Below are 9,963 nucleotides of genomic sequence, written 5' to 3' on the forward strand. Positions count from 1 at the left end.
CACTTCTTGGGCTTGTATGCCTATTTCTTTTGCCAGGTTAGGAGAGTTTTCTATCATTATTTCTTCAAATAGGTTTTCAATTTCTCACTCTCTCTTCTCCTTCTGGTACCCCTACGATATTGTCCCAGAGGCCCCTTAAACTATCCTCGTTTTTTTTCTATTTGCTGTTCTCCTTAGGTGTTTTCTGCTTCCTTATTCTAATTGTTGATTTGATTCTCTGCTTTGTGTAATCCACTGTTGATTCCCTCTAATGTACTCTTTATTTCAGTTATGTTCTTCACTTCTAATTGGTTCTTTTTTATGTTTTATAGCTTTGTTTTTATATTTCCTATCTCTTTGTTGAAGTTCTCACTGAGATCATTGAGCATATTTATAACCAGTATTTTGAATTCTGCATCTGGTAGATTTCTTGTTTCCATTTTGTTTAGTCCTTTTTCTAGAACTGTATTCTGTTATTTCATTTGGGATATGTTTCTTTGTCTCCCTATTTTGGCAGCCTCCCTGTTTTGCTTCTGTGTGTTGGGTAGAGCTGCTGTGTTTTAGTAGAGTGGTCTATGGGGCCCAGTACATTCTCTCTGGTCACTTGAGCTGGGTGCTCCAGGTATGTTCTTTGTATGGTGTGCGTGTGCTCTCCTGATGTAATTGAGCCTTGGTTGCTGTTTGAACATCAGTGAGAGAGGTTGAGTCGGGCTGATTCGTTGTGAGGTCTGGCTTTGACTACAATGGATGAGCTGTTTTGCAGGGTTGACCCTAAGGAGCCCTTTGGATGTATTGTCCCCAGAGGCAGCTAAGTGGTGCCCCTGCTTTGCCTGAAGCAGGTAGCCAGACCAGCCCAGGGACCTCCTGGGAGGGGCCCTGCTGTAGGCCAAGTTCAGCCGTAACCTGTGCCCTGCCAGGAGCCCCCTGGCATGAGCTACCAAGCATCCGCAGATGGCTGCTACTCGTGCTGGGCTTGGAGGTACCTCAAGAGGCCAAGCCGCAAACCGAGGCTGGCTGCTGCTAGTGCCGGGCTTGAGTCTGCTCAGCAAGAAGTACTGGGCTTGCCGACACCAGTGGCTGCTTGTTAGGAAATTCTACAGGATGAGCCAAGCCAGGCTGCTTTTGTGGAAAATCCACTGGAAGTGGCTTGCGTGAGCCCACAAGTCTGGAAGGTTGGGGTTTCAGTGAGTCACTTGGGCAGGTGACTGATCAATGTCAGCCTAGTTGATGGAGCTCAGATATGGCAGCCGCCTGTATCTGCATGCCAGGAGAAGGTGCTCAACAAAGCAGCAGTGGCCTCTGCCAGCACTTCCGTCAGGAGAAAGCCACCCCTCCAGCCCTCGCCTTGAAGCCCGACAACTCATTTCTTCCCTGTATGTTCCTGGTCCCTTCTGAGCTGTTGCCCCAATGCTGGAGCTCAGAGCAAGTGAGACTGGCAGTGGGTAAGTCGTGCATGGGCCCTTTAAGAGGAGCTCTTGGGACTCCAGCTGCCCTCTATCTCAGCCACAATCTCCACCGGTTTTCACACAGAAGTTTGGGGTGCTCCTCTTTCCGGCACTGGGGCTCTGTGCGAGGGAACCTGGTGTGGGGCTGGGACCCCTCGCTCCCTGGGGAGACCTCCACAGCTGAGCTATCACTCCACATTTTTCTTGGCCACATGTAGATGTGGGATCAGCCTATTCCACATCTCCACCCCTCCTCCTCGTCTCGATGTGGCCTCTTCTGTGTGTCCCCAGTTGTAGGACTTTTGTCCAGCTAGACTTCAGGCAATTCTCAATAATGGCTGTTATGTAGTTGAGTTGTAATTTTGATGTGGTCTTGAGAGGAGGCAAGCACAGCATTTACCTTCTATGCCATCTTGACCAGAAATGTGTGTTGTTTCCTTTGCTTTAAAAAAATAATATTTTCATTCTGTTGGTTGAGGAAACTATTTCTTATCCTTATAGATTCAGCTCTGGTATAACCCTGTCTTGGTTACCTTCTCTGATGCTCAAGCATAGTGGTTCGCAAAGCGGGGTGACTTTGTCTCCCTCTCCCTTTAAAGACAATTGATAATGTCAGAAGATATTTTTGGTTTTCATAATTCGGGAGAGTGGTGCTGTTGGCATCTAGTGGGTAGAGGCCAGCGATGCAGCTAAACATTCCAAAATATAGAACAGCCCTCACCATAAGGAATCATCTAGCCCAAAATGTCACTAGCTGTAGGCCGAGTTCAGTGTCCCTTTTTAATTTTCCTCCTCAGTAATTCTAACTTATTACTTATCAAACTTAATTTTTTTATGACCTATTTTTCTATCCGCCCTAGTAGCCTGTTATGTCCTCGGACAAGGGATTGTCTTTTTCATCTCTGTTTCCTTATAACCAGTAGATTGGTCTGTGGGTGTGTATGCGTATATGTATAAACCTCAGTGATCTATTTATACTCATTATCTCTCTTTTCTCTGCTTCTGTCCTTGATATGTATTTGTATATACCATTGTATATGTGTATATACACATGAAGTATATGTATATATACACATGACATATACATGATATATTATACACACACCAATATATTGAGGAAAATACATGGGTAAGTATCTCCTTGAATATATAACTGAATTTATAAATACACTCATATGCACTGTTTTGTGGTAGGCAGATGGGCTAACCCAAGATTTAGATAGATTCATGGACTCTGGTTGGAGGTGACATGTTACTCCAGCCTGAAAAGCATAATATCAAGTCATCAATCACCAACTGCAGAGTCAACCTCCTGAGAAAAAAAGTTCCATTTATCGTTTGCCAATTGGAAGGAATACAATTGACTAGAACCAGCTGGCTTTGGCCTCTCCAAAAGGCTGTGACCCATTTAATCAGTTTGGAATGCATCCATAACTTTGAAGATGGATCAGGAAGGATGGCAAGCATGGACAAAGTCAGCTAAGACTAGCAATCTCCCTATTTAAAATGTTTGATGTAAGAGACACATGATTAAAAAAGAAAAAGCTATGCGAGTGGGGTCAGGGGTAAGGGTAGGAAGATGAGTCATTCTTTATGATTTTGAAAACTGACAAACTATGTTTAGTTTGGAAAGACCTAAAAAACCTCACATAACTCAGCTTGTGCTTCATTTCATCAACAGTGTTGGGAAATAATGAAATCTGCAGTTCCTGCTTTCTATCTGTCATCTAAGTCATTCCAGGGACAGTAATCCTGGGCAGTGTCTTTCAGTTGGAGCCATTTCCCTCGAGAGATGGAGTTATTAATAAGATATACATTGAAAGCTCATATACTTTCTCCTACCTGTTTTTGATTTTTCCCCTTCCTAATGCAATTTCACCAATCTCTTGGAGACTGGACAAACAAGGGACAGCTCATGCTTTCCAAATGTGCTCCCCGAATTGAAATGCCAATACCATGTGCAGAGTTCAGGTCTGGGAGATTGGAAGTTATCTTTTACTTTTGTATGGGATATACCCTCCTGAAGAGTACGTATTATAACATTCGAGTTGTCTTATCCTAACCTCACTGTTCTAATTCTCTTTCCATAACCCAAAATGGCAACCCCTCCATAATTTTAAATTTGAGCATCTTCTTTCTTCTCATGCCTTTAGTGCTCATTTTCTTTAATATCCCAATTTAATATTTCTAGAAGCCCAGTAAGACTTAGGATCCACTGATACTTCATTTTCCTGTCATTCTGCCCCTGATGACCTCACTTAATCAGCATTGATTCCAAGGTCCGTCACCCAGCCCCTTCGTTCCCCCTCTGCTGTTTTTTCCCTTTTGTCGTATCACCTGGCTGGACACCCACCTTGCTTAATGCCAGCTGCCTTCCTTTTCCACTCATAGAGCTGAACGGCTGAAGGTGTTGGGAGATAATTCCCCCCTCCCAGTGTCCTTCTGCCCCCCACCCCCCACTCCCCCACACGCACAGTCACATCTGTGTTTATTAGCCTCCCTTTAAATTTATGACTGTGACCTTGTGACTCTTAACGCTGTTTCCAAATCAAACTCAACTCTCTAGACCAGGGGTTTGGCAAATGTTTTCTGGAAAGGGCCAGATAGAAAGTATTGTAAGCTTTTGGGGCCATACGTTTTTTGTCACAATTTAGTCATCTAGCAGGAAAGCAGCCATACATGAATGGATGTGGCTGTCCTCCAACAAAAGTGTTTACAAAAACAAGCAGTGGGCTGGATTTGGCCCACGAGCTGTAGTTTTATTAGCGTGCTCTAGACCAGTCTTCCACTATCCTGGATGACTATTTAAATCTCGCTTTCCTCAAACCTTCTACACTCACTCCTCACCCCATGCCAAATCTTTACTATTACCCATGCTCTCTGATTTATGAAAACAACAAAAGGAATTAGAAAGAAAGAATTGGATCTTCTCTCTTCTCTGGATATGAGCTCATTTTACTCTGCGTTCCCCGCTACCACTGGATGAAACATCCATGCGGCTCTCTGAGGCCAACCCCTCCCTGCATGCCCGGGATTCCATCTTCTCTCCTCTACTTAAGGGGAAATTCCAGCAATCCTCTAAATATGCCATGATAGCTGCCATCTTAAAAAAAAAAAAAAAAAAGGAAAGAAAAAGAAAAAACGAAAATCCATTTCTTGACCTCACAGTTCTCTTTAGCTGCGACCCCGTATCTCTGCCCCGCTTCTAGCAGACCTCAGTGAGTTATTTATACTCATAACTCCCTTCTCTCTCCTTCTGTTCTTTCTTGAACCCACTGCCATCAGATTATATCCCCACCATTCCACAACAGCGACTCATTCCAGCTAATTTACCCCAGTTACTTTCTCATTGTCCACGCTAATGGTTATTATTAGTCTACATCCCAGAAGCATTTAAGAAAATCGATAATTGCATCCTGTTTGCCGTATCGCCTTCCGGTGGGTTCTAGGAGCTCTCTGTCTTGTTGCCTCCTTCTCTCTGGATGTTCTTCTCTGGCTCATGATTTCATGATCTGCAGGTTAAATGCTACCTTCTCAGAGACCTTCCCTGATCACCTTATATAAAGCAGCAACCCTCCATTTCTGGCACGAAGTAGACACTCAAACAATAGTTGCTGAATGAAGAGATGAACCTTTTAAAATCCTTCTATGTCACATGAGATACTAAGTCTCTTCTTGAGTGTGTTATCCTCATTTTTTTTCTGCAGGGAAGCTTAATGCACAAAGTGGCTGAATCATCTGTGCAAGATTACATGGCAGGTGAGAAGCAAGCATGCAAAGAAAGGTACATTTCACTACTTTTTTTTTGTTTTTTCTGAGATGGCCATGTAGCCTTTCCTTAACACCCTGCTTATGAAAGCCTTGCAGAAGCCTATCTCATTCCACTGACGAGGGGGCTCCGTCTGTTTGAATATTCCAAGTTCATGTTTTCTCTGCATCCCCACTCGATCTGATCAAGGATTCTATATTTCTGCCACAACTATTAAATCTCACCTTAAAAAAAAATGCATGCCTGAATTTTCAGAAGCTATTTCTGCTGCCTTTATTTTCATTGTCCACCATATAAACTATTTCTCTTAGTACCTAAAAGATGCTATGCCTTTGCTGGGACATTCTCCACTGTCCTCAAGTTGTTAGTTCTTTTTTGTGTTTCCACAGTGAGATACGATCTGCATCACGCTATTCAGCACTTTCTGTCTGCCTAATGATGGGGCGTGTCTTATTTATCTCATTTCCTCTCAAGCTTTTAATGAAGGAATTCATTTTTTTTTAGTCAGGCACTATACTTGGCATTTTACCTGTATGATTTCGTTGAATCTTCACAATGCTATAAGTATATGTGCATTTTATACGTCAAGAGAACGAGGGATAATATCCTCATGACATCTGCTGTTTTTATATTTTACTTATTTTTTAAATGTCATTAAGGAATAATTGACAAATGCATATATTTTAAGTGTAGAACATAATGATTTGATGTACACATGCATTGTAGAATGATTACTAAGAGCAAGATAGCATACCCGTCACCTCACATAGTTAATGTACTTAACTCTTCATCTTTTTTTTTTTGTGGTGAGAATGCTTGAGATCCACACTCAGAAACTTTCAAGTATACAATATCGTGTTGGTAACTATAGTCACCACGCTGTACGTTAGGTCCTCAGAACTTTTTATAACTGAAAATTTGTACCTTTTGATCTACATCGCCCCATTTTTCCCTTTCCTAGCCTCTCATAACTACCATTTAATTCGATTTTCCGTTTCTATGAAATCAGCTTTAAATTTTTTTTTTAGATCCTGCATATAAGTGATACCATGCAGTATTTGTCTTTCTCTATCTGGTTTATTTCACTTAGCATAATGCCCTCCAGATTTATTCATGTTGTTGCAAATGTCAGGATTTCATTTTTTTTTTTTTTTATGGCTGAAAAATATTCCATTGTATATCAAAAAACAGACATTTTTCCAAAGAAGATATACAGATGGCCAATAGGTATATGAAAAGTTACCGAACAACACTAGTCATCAGGGAAATGCAAAACCACAATGAGATATCACTTCACTTAAGATGGCTGTTATCAACAAGACAAGGGATAACAAATGTAGGCAAGGATATGGAGAGAGGGAACCCTTGTGCACTGATGGTGGAAATGTAAATTGGTACAGCCACTGTGGAAAACAGGATGGGGGTTCCTTACAAAATTTAAACTATAACTACCATATGACCCACCAATCCCACTTCTGGTTACATGTCCAAAGGAAATGTAATCCATATCTCTAAGACACTTCTGCACACCCACGTTCATTGAAGCATTATTCACAATACCCAAGATAGGAAAACAACCAGAGTGTCCTTTGATGGATGGGTAAATAAAGAAAATGTGGCAACTGCAGCTTTTAAAAGTAAGAGCATGGACCACCTAAACCCACATCCGCTGACTCTAATGACCAGGCTCTTAACTACTGTGTCATGCTCACAATCATTTTGAATGAAAGAACGAAAAAATAAGCAAACAGAAGACTGAATAAAATACCACATCCATCTTCCATCATTTGATCTAGCCTGGCCTGCTGTAGAAACAGAATAATTATGTTCATTCTGTAAATAATGAGCTTGTCGGTCTTGTAGAGGGCAACAGTAATCCTACCAGATCTCTTCTGCAAAATCATCTCACCATTTGGCCGCTGCTAGAGTCTGTGCCTTCCAGCTGGTTAGTATTTCCAGCCCTCTGAACGTCCAGAGGGGCCAGTGTGAGCTGCAGTGTGTGATCTGCCTGCAGTGGGTCTGAGGTCAAGGAGTGGAACTCTAGTGGCCGAGAGCCTGAGTAGCCTCAAGTGATTCTGCCTCCAGCACCCACTGGCTGTCTGCTTTTCTCCCACTGGCTTAACCTCTATGTGAATCCGTTTCTTCATCTGTAAAATGGGGTTAATCATGTGCCTCAAAGATTGTTGATGATTGAATTAGTTAATATCATAAAGTGCTTAGGAAAGTGCCTGGTGCCTAGTAAACTCTAAGGGATTATTTGCCGAATAAACTGACTTCTCCCTGCCTCTCTTGCATCTGACTTCAGCAGTACAGCAAAAGTCACTCTGAGCTTTGTGGTGGGCGATTTTAACCTTTTCTTAGAAAGGGCACAGAGAAACAATTTTGGTTTTGTTTCCTTGGGGCTGGCAATTTCTTTAGATCAATTTGACCTGTCAATTCAGAGAAGAAAAAAGGAAAAAACTACCGAACACCTGGTCATTCAATTAAACATCACTCTGGCTGATTATTTTACTGATTGATCTGACTTGCAATTTGCCTGAGGAGATCAAAATGCCTGTTTTGGCATCACCTGGCACAGGCTGAGAAGTGACAGATGATTTTGGAATTTCAGGAAATGGAGTCTATGATGACTGTCCAATGCCGTGACTGTGGCGAAGGTCATGATTCCAGGTCACAAAAAGGAAATTGTCGGGCTAATTAGACTCCTGTTGGTGTCCAGACATTGTTATTCATGGATTTGGAGGCCTGCAGTGGTTTTGCTTTCTGTGCCTTGGCGAGTGTATCAGCTCTAGGTTTGCCTGGCTCCTGCAAAGTCATGTGGACCCAGGGGACGCGCTTGCTGTTCCCTTTGAGTACCGACAAGAAAGCTTCCCATCTGGACTTTGTCACTCTATCTTCCTCAGTGCTCCTCCCCAGTGCATGTGAGACTCGATGACTGTGCTCTGAGTGAACGCCGAAGGGGGCTGGGTAATGAATGTAGATTAAAGAGCATTGAGGCTCAGAGGCAAAATCCCACTGAGCGGCACGGGTGATCCCAAAACAAACTCACTTTTTTGGAGAACAGTATATTTAAGAAGGTCAGAGTTGCTCCTCTTTTAGTTCTTCTTAGGCAGAACTCAAGGACACTGCCAACAACTGGGCGCCCCCTAGAGGGAGATTTGGCAGTTTCCAGCTGAGAAATGCTTACCAGGCCAGGCACCCCCTGAAAGGATACTATAATTAGCTGCCATTAGGGGTTAATGCTGACCGGTCAATTCCTCTGTTCGTGAAACATTCCAAACTTGGAAGGCTTCATCGCCCTACCCCAAACTCAAACCAGTGCTACCCCTTGCCCCAGAGGCATCCTGGCCTCTGTGTCCAGTGATGGGGGGCGGGGATGTCGGACTTCAGCAGCAAGAGTGGACAGAAGCCCACGTGGAAGCATTCACCCATAATTCTCTTCCTTCCCTCGTCTCATCTCCCTTTCTCTGAGCAAGTTTTCCCTGTCTTTCCTGCCTATTGATATGGTCACATCTCCAGCCCTGCTACTTAAGCGTGGTCCCCTGAACAGCAGCAGGGGCATCACCTGGGCCCTCGTCTACTCTTGGGGCCCGCCCCCAACTTGTGGAGTGAGAAGCCTCGCTTTGATAAGATCTCCAGGTGATTCGAATGCACTTTTGAAGTTTGAGAAACGCTGCGCTAGAACAGTATTTTCAAAAGAATTATTGACAGGGGGTACAGGAGTTGATTTTTAGGTAATAAGTTAGAAAACTTGGGGCTTCCCAGGAATCAGGCTTTATATAATTGTAAATGACCTAGTAATGAGGTTGTCCCTTTCCAATTCTCTTTCAATCCTTGTCCCTAGAGAGAGACTAAGTTCTGAGCTAGAGATTTTAACACTTTTACCTTGGCACCATTCTTGTTCACACAGGTAGTACAGGCTCAGCAACCTTTGGCAGCCAGTACTGTGTAGCTACAATTCAGCAATACTGCTTACTTTTCACTGGTTTTTTATGCACCCTCTCTGTTTGTCATGAGTTGAGCTGTTTTTTCTTCAATGGAATTAGTACAAAGTTTAATCTAAAAACACATTTATTTCCGTTAAAAATGTGACTCGGATTCATTTGGAAATTTTACGTAAATAATAGTAACTGTGATGCATGGATAGGGTCAAACTCCTGCACATTGTATTTCAATGACTAGAAAAAAGTAAGCATCGATTTAAAGGTCTGAAATTAGAGTATAGCTGGGTAGCGCTTCTTCTTGTGCTTTAATATACACTTTAACTAACTGAGGATCTGGTTAAGATGAAGATTCTGATTTGGTAGGCCTGGAATGAGCTATGGGACTTGAGAGTCTGCTCATCAGACAAGTTCCATAATGGCGCAGGGGCACCTATCCTGCCATTTCCGTGAACAATTTGAATGACAGCGTCATAAGGGAAAGGTGTCCCAAAGGCCTTCATCAGCTGTGTGCAGAAACTCTGCTTCTAGCTCCTCCTGATCCATCCCAGCTCACTGTGGCATGGGATCAACATTGATACTACTCATCGAGGCGGTAGTAGCACAGATTCTCTATGTAAGTGGTTCTTAAAATCTGGTGTTTTTCAGAATCACCTCAAGTGTTTCTTAAACCACAGATTGCCGGGCCCACCAACACATTTTCTGACTAAGTAGGTCTCAGGAATGGCCCGAGAATTTGCCTTTCTAACAAGTTTCAGAAGACAATGATGTTGCTTATCCAGAGATCAGCTTTGAGAACTATTATATATAATGGACATAACCATACCCA

At 42.8% G+C, this 9,963-nt stretch overlaps 1 long non-coding RNA gene across 1 annotated transcript in view; it reads left to right on the forward strand.

The window, feature by feature from the left end:
* LOC111743678 overlaps nucleotides 1-9,963 on the forward strand; it is a 502,800-nt gene that overhangs the window by 171,451 nt on the left and 321,386 nt on the right. The window contains exon 4 of the long non-coding RNA XR_002781828.1: nucleotides 5,132-5,208. This is a non-coding gene — a long non-coding RNA (uncharacterized LOC111743678). The remainder of the gene's footprint in view (nucleotides 1-5,131; nucleotides 5,209-9,963) is intronic.

Source organism: Pteropus vampyrus, unplaced genomic scaffold (genome assembly GCF_000151845.1).
Source record: "Pteropus vampyrus isolate Shadow unplaced genomic scaffold, Pvam_2.0 Scaffold5, whole genome shotgun sequence".
NCBI classification, from domain to species: Eukaryota; Metazoa; Chordata; class Mammalia; order Chiroptera; family Pteropodidae; genus Pteropus; species Pteropus vampyrus.